The sequence below is a fragment of the Oryctolagus cuniculus genome, chromosome X (assembly GCF_051225735.1).
Source record: "Oryctolagus cuniculus isolate XC-2025 breed Fujian yellow rabbit chromosome X, ASM5122573v1, whole genome shotgun sequence".
Taxonomy (NCBI): domain Eukaryota; kingdom Metazoa; phylum Chordata; class Mammalia; order Lagomorpha; family Leporidae; genus Oryctolagus; species Oryctolagus cuniculus.
Window position 1 is genome coordinate 81,448,564 of NC_142888.1, and position 14,619 is coordinate 81,463,182.

Here is a 14,619-nt window from a genome sequence, read left to right on the forward strand (position 1 = left end):
CATGAGGAAAATAAGGTCCAGCAAACTTCAATAATTTGCCCAAGGTCATTCAGCTAAGAAACAAAGCTGGAATTCAAAGCCAAATATGCCAGATTCTAGAGAGTATGCACACAGAAGTGCATGTTACAAGGTCTCCCTGATATTTCTTAGTTGTTTTCAGAGACACACGGCATATGTTCTTTGTTGTTAAAAGTTTTTGTAGTGTATAGATAGAGGTGCCATTTCACCCATTTTACAGTAAAAGAAAAATACATTGAGAATACACAATAAAAATGACTCTCAAAAAAGCAGCAAGTAGTTGATCTAAGGGAAGGGCAGAAGTCACCTCCATTTCCATGTGGAGATTCTGAGCAAATGGCAACTGCAATGAATTGAATGCTACCAGAAATTTACGTTATCTTCAAGAAAATCATTTTCTTGAAGCATTGTATTTTTGCTAGTATACTTTCTTTAAATGTCTGACATTTTCAGAAGGTTTCTAGGGATATGGTAGATCAATACTTGAATTTCTCTGTGCAACTAATGATCTGATGCAGGATGCTCTGCGCAAACTCTGAAGAAGGTTTAAACTCCCTTCTACAATGTTCAAGTGGCTTGCCTTTATATGTTTGAGCTGCCTAAGATTTTAAAAAATAAAAATGGTTTGTTGCACATCAACCAAGGAAAACTATTCTATAGACAATGCTATTTCAGATGCTTTGTAGGTCAAGTCTTTCCAAATGAGGGGCACTTTAAAGCAGTTGAGGGAGAACTCAGTAGTGAGTACCTGTGCTTTAGCCATCTGCTGCTTGGTTGGATACAATTGGGGACAAAGGGGAGATAAAATAGAATTAGAAAAAATTCCCATCTTCTCTTCTACTAGATATTCATAAAGTTACTGTATATCAATCTCTAAATACACATTCGTTTTCCAAATATCTTTGTCTTTCTCGTAATACAAAATTGATTAGGGCTAATCAAAATGGGCTAGGCATTTGGCACAGTGGTTTGGATACCACTTGGAATGCCCACACCCCATATCAGAATGCCTGATGTCAAGCAAGTCTTGGTTGAGACTCTGATTCTAGTTTCCTGATAATGCGCACTACAGTAGGCAGTGGTAGTAACTCAAGGACTTAGGTCTCTGCCACCCACAGGGGAGACACAGATTGAGTTCCTGTTTCCCAGTTTGGGTCTTTCCTAGACCTGTCAGTTACAGGCATTTAGGGAGTGAACCAGTAGCTAGAAGATCTCTCCCTGCCCTTCTCACCTCATCTTTCAAGTAAACTAACTAACTAAATAAAATTTAGTTAAAATCACAATGAGATATCACCTTACATCTATTAAAATGGTCACTATTAAAAAAAAGTTGGAATGGACATTTAGTCTAGTTGTTAAGATGGCTGTATTCCACATCAGAGTACCTAAGTTCTACTTTCCTATCCTGCTCCTGACTCCATCTTCTTGCTAATGCAGACCCTGGGAGCCAGCAATCATGGTTCAAATAATTGAGTTCCAGTCATCTACATGGAAAAGTTCCGGCTCCTGGCTTTAGCCCTACCCCAGCAACTGGCCATTGTAGGCATTTGGGAAGTGAACCAATGGATGGGAGCTCTCTAAGACCTCTCTGTTTCTGTCTCTCCCAGTCTCTCCCAGTCTCTCTCTCTCTCTCTCTCTCTCAAATAAATAAATAAATAAATATTTAAAAAATAAAAATAAATGTTAGCAAGGATATGGAGAAATTATGACCCTTGTAGAAATGTAAAATGATCTAGCCACTAGGAAAATTTGAATAACAGTTCTTAAAAAAAATAAAAATAGAATTGCCATATGATCTAGCAACTGTATTTCTTGGTATATATACAAAAGAATTGAAAACATGACCTCAAAGAGAAATTTTCACACCCACGTTCACTACAGAATTATTAATAGCCAAGATGTAGAAGCAAAAAAGTCATTCTGAGTGAATGAATTGAAGATACAGATATCCATAGAATATTTTTCAACTTTAAAAAAAGAAATCTTGTCATATACTATAATGATAGATGAATTTAGAGGACATCATGCTAAATGAAATAAACCAGTTACAAAAAGACAAACATGTCTGTATCCACTAGGAGATATCTAAAGAAGTCAAACTTGGCAACAGAATGTAGAATGGTTGTTGTTGGTAGCTGGAGAGAGGGGAAATGGTGATATGTTGTTTAATAGGTATTAAGTTTCCATTTTGCAAGAAGAAAAAGTTCTAGAGATCTGTTGTACAACAGTGTGTCCAAAATTAATACTAACTAATGTATACAAAAATGTATAAGATGGCAAATGTTATGTTATATATGTTTTACCACAATAAAAGAAAGCGCTGAGTGATGGCATTGTGGCACAGTGGGTTAAGTCTCTGCTTGTGCCAATGGCATTGCGTATCATCCCATATCAGAGTCCTGAATCCCAGCTGCTCTACTTCTGATCCAGCTCCTTGCTAATACATCTGGGTAGTAGCAGAGGATATTCCGAGTAATTGGGTCCCTGCTACCCATGTGGGAGACTAGGGTGGATTTCTAGGCACCTGGCTTTAGCCTGACCTAGCCATTTGGGGAGTGAACCAGCAGATGGAGCAGATAGAAGATGTCTCTCTGTCTCCCCCTGTCTCTCTGACATTCAAAGTGTCGCTCCCCCATTCACGGAGGAACGACACAGGACCCTGAGCTGTTCTTTCTGCTGCTCGGCCCTTCCCGGGTTAGCTGCTGTTCCCTCATTCGTGGAGGAACAACGCCGTCCCAGGTTAGCTGCCAGCCCCTCCACCTCCGTGGAGGGGCGGCACCCCTGCCACTTTCCCCGCTTCCGCGGAGGAGTGGCACACCGCCGGCCGGCTTTCTCGGGGGCTGCTCAGGTGTTCCTTCAGATGTCCCTGGTGCATGTTGTCTCTCTCCTCCTTTATAGTCCTCTTCCACCAATCCCAACTCTGCTGCCCACATGCCGAGCACGCTGCTCTCCTCCAAGCAGGAGCAGGATCAGCTCCTGTAGCTTATCAGTCAAATTGGTGAGAGGCAGCTGTGTAGACGTTTACTCCTCCCCAGCGCCATATTGTGGGAGAGCAGATGCATAGAATAAGTCTTAATTCCAGTAACTTAGTCTAGTCTCAGTTGCTCCCCACACAAACAAAGAAATGGAGGGAGGGAGGGAAGGAAGGAAGGAAGGAAGGAAGGAAGGAAGGAAGGAAGGAAGGAAGGAAGGAAAATCTTTAAGAAAAGTTCTGATTGTAACCTACTAAATTGATTGTATAGCTTACTAGTGAGTTATTGTCCAATTTTTGAAAAATCCCAGGTTGGATTGAGATTTACCCTCTGAAATGTGATCTTTGGGGCCTAAGCCTACTTTATACATGATCAAAACCAGGGCTCTGTTAGCAAATAAATGGCAGGGGAAACATGGAGTATTGCTTGTCAATAAAAAAGAATAAAGTACTGATATATACTGCTACAACATGGTGAACTTTGAAAATATTTGTACATGTAAGAAGGCCGTCAAAATCAACCACATATTCTAATATTCTCTTTGTATGAAATGTTAAGAATAGACAAGTCTGAGAGAGAGCACTTTGATGTTTGCCTAGGACAAGGTTCAGGGCTTGGGGGCAGTGGGAAATGACTGCTAATAGATATAGGGTTTCCTATGGGGAGATAAATACATTCTGAATGCTTATTGTGGAAATGGTTTCACAATCCGGCAAATATATCAAAAAAAAAACATCAAATTGTACACTTTAAACGTATAAAATAAATAGAATGTGAATTATATTCTAATTAAGCTGTTAGAAAGAAACAATGTAGCAGAGTTTATAGCTGATTAAAAAAAACATGAAAAGTGAATAAACATAAATTCAAAACAACTTGCAGCCAGTGTTGTGACATAGCAGGTAAGGCTGCTACCTGTGATGCTGGCTTTCCATACAGTACCAGTTCGTGTGCTGGCTTTTCCACTTCTGATCTAGCTCTCTGCTAATGGTCTGGGGATAAGTAGCAAAAGATGGTCCAAGTGCTTGGGCCGCAGCCACTCACATGGGAGACCTGGATGAAGCTAGTGGCCCCTGATTTTGGCCAGGTTTTAGCCACTTGGGAAGTGAACCAGCATATAGAAGATTCTCTCTCTCTCTCTCTCTCTCTCTCGCTTGCTCTCTCTCTGTTGACATTGAGACAGCAGTATTTATGACTTTAAATTTAATTATTAAGATGTAGAGGTATTCATCATACACTTTTCTTAATCACTAAACGATACATCAATCTGATCTGTAAATAAAGAACCAGGAATCTAGAGTTCAAAGATGATATTGAGTATCTTCTGTAGATTAAATTACTTGATATATTGTAGTAATGTCTATATTAAATGAAGAAAGTAGTTTTAAAAGGTGTGTTGACTGTGTGGGAGCAAACTGTTGAAATCCTTACTTAATGTATACTAAGCTGATCTTCTGTATATTAAGATAATCGAAAATGAATCTTGATGTGAATGGAAGGGGAGAGGGAGTGGGAAAGGGGAGGGTAGTGGGTGGGAGGGACGGTATGTGGGGGAAGCCATTGTAATCCATAAATCCTGCTTTGGAAATTTATATTCATTAAATAAAAGTTAAAAAAAAAGGTGTGTTGAGGGAAGAGGGGAAAAGAATTTATACTGAACAACCAAAATGGTGGGAAAGGCATTGGCACAGTGGTTCAGACACCACTTGGGATGCCTGCATCCTATATTGGAGTGCCTGGGTTTGAATCCCATCTTTGCTTTCAAGTAGAGCTTCCTGCTAATGCATGCCGTGATAAGTAGCAAGTGATGGCCAAGTACTAGGGTCCACACTATCCGTGAGGTAGGCCTGAGATTGAGTTTCTGACCCTAGTTTCAACCTGATCCAACTTTGGTGGTTACATGTGGAAAGCGAGCTAGTGGATAAAATACTTCTGTCTATCTTTCTCTTTCTTCTATCTTTTAAATAATACGAAAATTTTATTTCAAAAAAGTGGAGTTTTTTTTATTTTTTTTCACACCGTGGAATTGATACTGTATAATTGGCTATGTTAACGCCCTGTAGTGAAAGGTCACTAATAATACACTTGTGGTTGAACAAGAAGGGCTTATTGCTTGTTGCAGGAAGGAAGAATGCTCACCATGCAGTTCCATGGGCCACCTCAGTAAAAGGGTATAAGAACCAACTTAGTTCATGAGTGCCTTTGGGACTGGGTTGAGTGATTGAGGGAAGACTTTATTTTTTTTAAGATTTATTTATTTGAAAAACAGAGTGAGAGTGAGAGCGAGAGAGAGTCTTTCATATGTTGGCTGACTCTGCAGATGGCCCCAATGACACTGAGTAAGGACATCTTCTTCTTTTCTTACTCTGGTTATATGGTTTCAAGTATTTGCATCCAGATGACTGTACACTTCATTTGTGGACTTCTATAAATATTCAATCCCAAGAGTCAGAAGCAGATATACTTAGGTTTAAATCTCAGTTTCTCTACTAAACTACAAAAACACTTAAACCCATGGATCCTTAGATTCTTCCTCTGGAAAATAGAGATAAAAAATGTCTATCTCTTAGGCTTGTTGGAAGGGTTAGACAGTGTATACAAAGGCCAAGGAAAGTACCTGAAACAGGGGAAAAGTAAGCATTTAGGGAGGCATTTCAGATGCTGCTATGGGATGCTTATATCCCATATTGGAATACCTAGGTTTGAGTTCTGGCTTGGCTTCAAATTCCAGCTTCTTGGTAATATGCACCCTGGGATGGAGCAGGTGACAGCTCAAGAACTTGGGACTCCACCACCTACATGGAAGAACTGGGTGGAGTTCCTGGCTCCTGGCTTTGGCCTGGCCTAGTCCTGATTGTTGTAAGCATTTGGGGGAGTGAACAAACCAATGATAATCTCTCTATTTCTTTCTCCCCATCTCTTTCTTTGTCTGTGTCTTTATCTCTCTTTCAAATAATTAAAATAAAAATTTTAAAAATGGCAGGTGACATTCATGTAACAAAATAAACCATCTTAAAGTTGTAATTTATTGAAATTTAGTTGTCACAATGTTGTACAATGATAGCCTCTATTTAGTTCCAAGGCACTTGCGTTGCAATGAATGAAGACTCAGAGTAGTAACAATTTTACAGAGCAACATTCCATGGAACCATATGCAAATAGCATCACAATGATAACATTAAGATCACATTGTACAGCTAAGTACAGCACCCCATTCATTGTTCTCTAATTTCTGGTGTGATGCTATCTGTGAAAGTTCAGGAAAATAGTAGCCTAATTCCTAGCCTACTTGCTTTATGGATCACTTTCAGGATATTTTATATCTTATAAGGTCAGTTTGTAGGATTTTTATAGCATGGTTGCCCTTTCCACTTAACCATCATATCATAAAGTTTCACTTAAGCATATTACTCAGATAGGTTCTATGCCAACTCCTTGTAAAACAATTTATCATTGACCAGTCTAGGTGTTTGCTAATTCACTCAGAATTAATTATGCACTTTAATCATTTTCATTGAATCAGTTCCCATGTCTGTAGCTTTTAAAACCATAAGTACTAGGTGAATACCGATTAAAATTTTCCCATCAGTTGTATATGAGATATGACTATAAATTTTCTCTTTAATTTTTCTTCTGTGACTCATAAACTGGCATAGAAAGCAATTTCAAGAAAGAGCAAAAGGTTTGCAAGTGATTGTGGCATCCATGGAATAAATTATTTTTTCTCTTAGGAGAGTATTCAGATGGATATATTCTAATTTTTTTAAAATAGTCTAGTTATATGACAGTCACAATATTTCCCATTTCAACATTGTTCTTAGAATCTTCATTTTTATGAGAATTTTCAGCTGTTGGGGGCTTTAGAGTATTATAAAATGTAAGCTTTTTACATTCAGCTTTTTATTTTAAAAGCAGTTTTTAATGATGTGGCCGTGTGTTCCAATAGGTGAAATATTATTTACAAATAGATAGTGAGAAAAGTAGTTAGTACCAGTCATAACCTGTGTTAATTGCTTGTTTGGACATAGTGTCAGAATGAGAGAACACCAGACAAGAAATCTGTTAGGAAACCTGAGTTCTGATCTTCAGTCTGCACTTAAATAACTCTGTAATTTGGGAAAGTTACAATATCATACAGGGACATAATTTTTTTTCCTAATAATACCATTATGTCTCTCTCTGCTTTTTTAAATAAAGATGTGTGTATTTATTTGAGAGGCAGTATTACACACAGAGAGAGGGAGAGACAGAGAGAGAAGTCTTCCATCTGCTGCTTCACTGCCCAAATGGCCTCAATGGCTGGGGCTGTGCCAGACCAAAGCCAGGAATCAGGAGCTTCTTCCCTGTCTCCCACCCAGGTGCAGGAGCCCAATCACTTGGGCCATCTTCCATTGCTTTCCCAGGTGCATTAGCAGGGAGCAGGATCGGGAGTGGAACAGCTGGGACTCGAATTGGCGACTTATGGGATGCCACCACTGTAGGCAGAGGCTTAATCTACACCTCAGCAGTGGCCCCCATTATGTGTCTCTTATCTTATGTCTTATGGAATGACATAAACAAACTCTTGGATAATCTCACAAAGGGTCACTTTATTGAGCCTGTTACAGTCTGAAAAAGCCCACCGCCCGAGGAACGACTCCAAGAGACTTTTCTCTCATGCAACCAGCAAAGGGTTAAAGATTTATTGATTATCCAGCATGCTGGGGCTGTCTGACCATACATGAACAGAGCAGCCCCGAATAACCAAAGGTTAGGGTTTATAAAGGCAAAAACCGCAAAACCGGGAAGGGGGGAATACATGGTTGCTATGCACGGTTGCTATACACAGTTGCTAAAATCAAAAGAGAGTACATAAAATCAAAAGAGAGTATATGGTTACTGGGGTCAACATAACCTAAAACCTAAGTGAAATTAATATTTATCATAATCTTGACAATACCAGTTACAATATTACAATTAGCAATTAGGACTTGACATTAATGTAAGACACAGACAAATCACATCTTTATTATTAGCCCAGGTAACCCAAGTGCAACCTTTCTACTTTTAAGCTTGAGCAATCATGCTAGGGGTTTTTTGTGTTCTGCCAAGGGTGATGTAGTGCACTGCTATTGTCCGACTATTTGAGATCATAGTTTCAGACCAGAGTCTCACAGTGGGGGGTGCTTTCCCAGAATGCAGTCTCAAGTGCTCCAAAATGGAGTCCCTACTGCCAAGGTGCTACTCTGTCTTATTTTTTACAGATGTACCAGGAAGGTTTAAACCTGTAAGCTTAAGCTTTAACTCTTCAAGACAAATGGCAACATTTGAATAAGACCTATATATTAGATAATAATATTGTGTCAATGTTGATTTCCTGATTTTGATAATTATACTGTGGTTTCATAAGAGCACTATCTGTAATTTCTCTTCCCATGATTTTTTGAGAGCTTTACTCTCTGGAATCCAAGATGTTCCAGAATCATCTTAAACACGATGAAACTTTTCAGAAAAAATTAGAAACAGAGAAAATGAGTGTGGTTAACTGTTATCAACTGGGAAATCTGAATAAATGTTATCCCTTATCCAAAATTCTTGGGCTGGGAGTGCTTCAGATGTCTTGAGTTTCTCAGATTTTGTCATGTTTGCATGGAATTTACTGGATGATCATCCCTAATCTGAAAATGTAAATCTGAAATGCTCCATTATCTGAAAGTTTTTAACATTATATCAGTGCTAAAAAGGTTTCATATTTTACATTTTCAAATTAAATACAGTTGAGGTTGGCACTGTGGCACAGTGGGCTAAGCCACTATATGCAAAACTAGTATTCCATATGGGTGCCAGTTCAAGTCCTGGCTGCACCACTTCCTCTTTTTTTTTTTTTTTAACAGGCAGAGTGGACAGTGAGAGAGAGAGAGAGAGAGAGAGGTCTTCCTTTGCCGTTGGTTCACCCTCCAATGGCGCACCACGCTGATTCAAATGCAGGAGCCAGGTACTTATCCTGGTCTCCCATGCGGGTGCAGGGCCCAAGTACTTGGGCCATCCTCCACTGCACTCCCGGGCCACAGCAGAGAGCTGGCCTAGAAGAGGGGCAACCGGGAAAGAATCCGGCGCCCCGACCCGGACTAGAACCCGATGTGCCGGTGCTGCAAGGCAGAGGATTAGCCTATTGAGCCACCATGCCAGCCTTGCACCACTTCCAATCTAGCTCTCTGCTAATGTCTTGGAAAGCAGTGGAAGACAGCCTAAGTGCTTGGGCCCATGTACTTACAAGGAAGACCTGGATGAAGCTCCTGGCTCCTAGGTTTAGCCAGGCATAGCCCCAGTCATAACAGCCATTTGAGGAGCGAACCAGTGGATGAAAAATCTCTGTCTCTCTCTTTCTAGCTATGTAATCTAACTTTCAAATAAGAAAATACATCTTTTTAAAAAATACATACACTCAACTACCTGTACCACAGTTATTTAACTATTGCTGAAACTTCTTGAAATACTTTAATTATTACATAAGAAAAAGTTCAAAATTTTTCAATTAGAGTCTTCTCAGTAGTATAATTAGCCTATTAATATTTTTGTAATTACTGATATATTTGTACTTAGTACTACTAGTAATTTTATGTCTTCATTTTTGTTTTTTCTTGTTTCATGTCTGCTTTCTTCCTTTTATCTGGATGGATCATTTGCTTTGTTCTTTTATTTTTCTTCTTGCTCCAAAGGTGAATATGTTCTTTCTATGCATCTGGTTGGTATGCTAACACGTGACATTATGTTTAGTCTTTTCCTAATCTAAATCTAGATTTTACTAGAAACTTTTTTTCCCTCAGTATGGAAAAGATCCAACTTTCTAACTTTAGTGCACCAGATTTATATCAGGAACAGGGTAGAGGTAAAGGTTCTCAAATAAACCATGCTACCTTTGTATCTCCTTCCCCTGGTATTTCTGAATGATGAAATTTTGTTAACAGTAAAGAAAAGACAGAATATTGTTGATAATATTAAGGGCAACTAAAAACGTAACATGTAAAAGAGGAATCTACCACTACATTTCGGCTACAGGCTGATTCAATGTAAAGTCTTAGTTTTTTTTTTGTTTTTTTTTTTTTGACAGGCATAGTGGACAGTGAGAGAGAGAGACAGAGAGAAAGGTCTTCCTTTGCCATTGGTTCACCCTCCAATGGCCACCGAGGCCAGCGTGCTGTGGCGGGCGCACCGCACTGATCCAATGGCAGGAGCCAGGTACTTATCCTGGTCTCCCATGGGGTGCAGGGCCCAAGCACTTGGGCCATCCTCCAGTGCACTCCCTGGCCACAGCAGAGAGCTGGTCTGGAAGAGGAGCAACCAGGACAGAATCCGGCGCCCCGACCGGGACTAGAACCCAGTGTGCTGGCGCCACAAGGCGGAGGATTAGCCTAGTGAGCCGCGGCGCTGGCAAGTCTTAGTTTTTTAATTACCACAACAACCACTTCCTTTTATCTGGCAGCTGCCTCCAAGAACCACTGCAGAGTTTTGCAGCAGTATAGATTATCCTCACCCTTACCTCCCTGGTCTTCACCAGGAGGGCCAAGGCTCACTCGCTTATTTATTAGAGAAGAGTAGAACACATCAACAAAGGTACTTGTATTTATGACTTAAACAGACCATAAAAACTGATTACATCTGATGATAATTAGGTCAATTTAGTACACATGTTGAATTCAGGTTTTACGACAATAACAATCATCTGATTAAACTGAATTAATTGGTAATGGCATTCAGGACAAGGCATACACCTACAAGTTTTCAACTGGAAACTGAAGGCAGATGTGCTTGTTTCAAGACCAGCCAAATTCCAAACTCACAATCTTAAGATAGACTACAACCTTGTTAAGCAGCCCATGGAGCTAATTAGTGAACAAATGACAGTTGAAGTTAGAATTACTTGCTGGGACTTATGCATATATCAGAAATGCTAGCAAATTTAAAAAACTTGGGAGTAGGGCACTGCTCTGTTATAAGCTTGACTAAAATAAACACTTATACAAGCCATGATTTGTAGTCTGCACAAATTTAAGAATCCAAGAAGTTAAAACACTAATACATCCAGAGTTAGGTTGTTGCAAACATCAGTGAGATGCCATCCATCTTTCTTTACTAAAGTTGTCAGATGTCAAGTTCTAGGGCAAGGCTTTTTTTTTTTTTTATTCTTGATGTATCCACAAATTAAGTGATCAGAGGTTCTTTTTTAAAAAAATATTTGAAAGACTTACAGAGAGAGGGAGGGAGGGAGAAGGAGAGAGAGGAAGATAGGGAGAGAGGTAGAGATACCGTCCATCTGCTGGTTCATTTTCCAAATTGCTGCAACAGCCAGGGCTGAGACAGCTCAAAGCCAGGATCTTCATTCGGTTATACCATGTGGATGCGGGGCCAAAGCACTTGAACCATATTCTGCTGCATTTCCCAGGCCTTTAGCAGGGAGCTGGATAGGAAGCATAGTAGCAGAGACAGGAACAGGCGCCCTATGGGATGCGGGAGTGGCTTTACTGGCTATGCTACAATGCTTGCCCCTAGAGCAAGGCTTTTCAAGATGGATCCAAAAACAGCTGAACCAATGGCGTCTGTGAATGGAACCCTTTAACTTGTACACTGGCTTATTTGGAATATCAATCGCCTTGAAAATAGTACATTGAAGATAACAACTGCTTTGCAGTGGGTTCCACTCCAGTCCTTTCAACTGTTCAAGTACCTCTGACTTCTCAAATGGTTCCTATTGCCAGGGGTGTAGAAACAGGTTAAAGGACAGAACAAGTCACAAGCATGACTAACCTTTAAAGAAATAGGTTTGCGGGGGGGGGGGGCGGGGCAGCAATGCTGTGGTGTAATAGGCTAAACTACAACCTGTGGTGCCAGCATCCCATATGGGAGCTAGTTTGAGTTCTGGCTGCTCCACTTCCAATCCAGCTCTCTACTAGTGCCTGGGAAAGCACTAGAAGATGGCCCAAGTTCATGGGTCCCTGCACCGGCATGGGAGACCCAAAAGAAGCTCCTGGCTCCTAGCTTCGGATCTTCCCAGCTCTGGCCATTGCTGCCAACTGGGGAGTGAACCAGCAGATAGAAGACTCTCTCTCTCTGCCTCTCTGTAAATCTGCCTTTCAAATAAATAAATGATCTTTAAAAAATTAGAAGAACTTGACATTAAGCTCCCTCAATTATTTGGAATTATTTACAACTTTTGTATTTGTCTCATATTTTCTCTACAGAAGCTTTTGACATTTGTTTTAATTCTTTTTTTTTAATTCTCAGTGTTCAGAAATTTTGCCACAATGCATTTTCATCTGAGACTTCTTTTTGATTATCTCGTTTAGCACCTAATGATCTCTTTCCATCTGAAGACTAGTATGTTTTATCATTTCTGGGAAATTATTTCATATTATGAACTTCATATGCTTGTTCCCACTTCAGGGCTGTTTGAAGACTTTCTACACTTCTAAGACTCAAATGTGGTACCTGTGACTGAAGGCTCTTTAGCTTGCTTTGAATAACCTTTGTATAAGAGTCCATCCACAATGAAGGCCTAAGTAACTACTGGAAAAGAAGAGTACATCCCCACTGAGAAAGCAACTTAAGGACCATTGAAGAAGTTAAGATACCGTGGCCTTTGACCCTACCCCAGCAAAAAGTGCCTGACTGTGATGTGAATTAATGGGAAGATTTCTTTAAATTAAAATTTATCTTGGCTAATCTTTGGTTTTAAATCATTCCTTAATAAATACTAGTAATTTGAAAAAGCTACCTCTGCTCAGTTTCCCTTTGTTATGTCAAAATTAGTGGGATAAATGTAACAGAGTTCAATATAGGCCTTAGATGTGCTACCTTCCAGCTTTGATAGCTGAGCCTTGTGTACTTGGTATGATTTTACTAATTAGTTGTTTTGTGAAATTATTAAGAGCATGATTTCTGGAGCTAAATAACTTCAGTTCTAATCCTAGTCCTACCATTTGGTACTATGTGGCCTTGGGAAAATTATTTAACTTCTCTGTTTGAAAGCTCTCTGTATTTTTCAGTTTCTTCATTTATAAAATAAATATGAAAACAGTATCTGGCTCATTCTCCTAACTTTCCATTTATCAGTTTATGGACATTCAGGTTGTTTTTACTTTTTGCTATTATGAATAATGTTGTCATGAACATTTGTATAAAAATTTTTGTGTAAATATATTTTTAAACTTTCTGAAGTATACACCAAAGAGTAGAATTTCTGGGTTATAAGATAACTCCATGTTTAACTTTCTGAGGTGTAGCCATACCATCCCACAGTGGCTGCATCATTTTAGCAGTGTATGAGGGCTCCAGTTTCTCCACATTCACATCAGTAGTTGTTATTATTCACCTTTTTAATTAGAGCCATTTTGTGGGTGTGAGATTATATCTCACTGTAGTTCTGCTTTGCATTTACCTACTAATGAATGATCGTGAGCATATTTTCTTACAATTATTGATCATTTGTATATTTTCTTTGGTGAAGTGTCTACTCAGATGTTTTATCCATTTTAATTGGGTTATTTTTCTTTTTATTGTTGAATTGTAAAAATTCACCATATGATCTAGATTTAAATTCCTCATCACACATGTTTGTTGGAAATGTTTTCTCCCACTTTCGTCATTGTGTTTCCAATTTTTGGTATCGTTTGGAGCACAAATATTTTTAATTTTGATGTCATCCAGTTTGCCTGTTTTACTTTTGGTTTCATATGTTAAATACATTACCTAATCCAAGGTAACAGCATCATTTTAAACTACAGCTCAAAAATAACCACCTACTCAGAACACTGATAGTTTCATAACTGCTTTTGGTTGCTGAATGCTTCACTATCATTAAATCATGCTTATTAGCACTTCTGCCTCCGTACTTTATCTGCATACTCAAAGTAGTATTTAATTCAACAAAATATTGCAGTGTTTAACCCTAAGTATTCAAGAATGATTAAAATGGTATACTAAAGAAAGATAATGAATATACAGGACGCTATCCTAACACTGATGAAGCAGTTCTACTTGGGGTGGGAGAATGTTAAGGGAAGATTTGCTAAAAGAGTTCAGCCAGTTAATCAACACATGTTTACTGGGTATCTCTTCTGTGGTAGACATTGTGCTAGGTTTCAAGAATATAGAATGTATTAGTTAGATTTCATCCCCATAACACAATTCCCAACACATGCAACTTATGAAGAAAGAAAGTTAATTTTTCTCATGGCTTTGGAAGTTCACAGTCTAAAGTTGGGCAGTTTTCATTGGTTCTGCCATCTGCTGAGGCCAGGGGATGGTAACAGTGGAGCATTTGTGGGGGAACAATCACATGGTGAGCCAGGAGGCAGAGAGAAAGACAGAGAGAGAGAGACAGAGAGAGGTAGTGCGCAGCTCAGCTTTTGTTACTAACCTTCTCATGAGAATTGCCTTCTGACAGCTTGTGCCCAATGACCTAAGGACTATCAGGCACACCTTCTAAACACTACAATTGGATCAAGTCTTCATCCTCCCAGTACTATTAACTTGTGGCTAGGGATTAGGCACCGCGGCTCACTAGGCTAATCCTCCGCCTTGCGGTGCCGGCAAACTGGGTTCTAGTGCCAGTCGGGGCGCCGGATTCTGTCCCGGTTGCCCCTCTTCCAGG

At 39.5% G+C, this 14,619-nt stretch overlaps 1 long non-coding RNA gene across 1 annotated transcript in view; it reads left to right on the forward strand.

Annotated features, from left to right (window-relative positions):
- The window catches only part of LOC149119685 (uncharacterized), a 31,516-nt gene extending 18,776 nt beyond the window's left edge, over nt 1-12,740 (forward strand). Inside the window, exon 2 of the long non-coding RNA XR_016227952.1 lies at nt 12,411-12,740. This is a non-coding gene — a long non-coding RNA (uncharacterized LOC149119685). The remainder of the gene's footprint in view (nt 1-12,410) is intronic.
- Nucleotides 12,741-14,619: the final 1,879 nt, after the last annotated feature.